Source organism: Seriola lalandi, unplaced genomic scaffold (genome assembly GCF_002814215.2).
Source record: "Seriola lalandi dorsalis isolate HSWRI2012SDOR001 ecotype SW California unplaced genomic scaffold, Sedor1 jcf7180002054845, whole genome shotgun sequence".
Lineage (NCBI taxonomy): Eukaryota > Metazoa > Chordata > Actinopteri > Carangiformes > Carangidae > Seriola > Seriola lalandi.
In genome coordinates, this window is record NW_019525398.1 from 24740 (window position 1) to 25504 (window position 765).

Consider the following 765-nt stretch of genomic DNA (forward strand, 5'->3'; position numbering starts at 1 on the left):
TCTGCTGATGATCCTCACAAACAAGGGACCGTCCACCAACTGCACACATGCTGACTGACTGTTTTCTGCTGGCCTTTTCTCACCATCAAATCTCATCACTTCATCTCATTTATCTCTTTGATCACTGTTCACAAATTTAAGCCAAATGTATCTTTATATTCACAGGTTAGATACAGTCTGTCTACTAAAAATAAATACATATATCATATATCACACACATATATTTGGAGTAACTGAGTTTAAATTCTGTCCTTTTGTGTTGTTTTAATGCTCTACATCCACTTTTAATTGTGACTTGTATATTAATAGAAAATGAAGCGTAGTCATTAGTTGTCTGGTAAATATTCAACTGATTATTGTTGTTTTCTGTTCTTATGTTTCTTTTTAATACTTTCTGCAGAGTGTGGCTGGTTTGTCAAATTCATTCATTGTAACATTCTCAATAAATTAATAAATCACAGTTTCTGTTTATTATAAACATCCTGTTTTTATGGATTTATTATATTAGAAACAGACTCAACTATATTTGTCAGATATAGTGACACGTACAAGTAATTTGAGTACGGCTGTAAACAGCTCTCAGTAAACTTTAATAAAGCTCTAAGAACAAATATAGAGGAAGATACAAATATAAGCAAACAGCCTAACTAGGAGAACGAAGCCAAACCAAGAACAGCAAACACAAACACACAGCTTTCATACACAGTCATGTAGGTGTGGGTGTGGATTTTCCCAAAGGATCAGTGTTGTGTGTTTCTAACATTT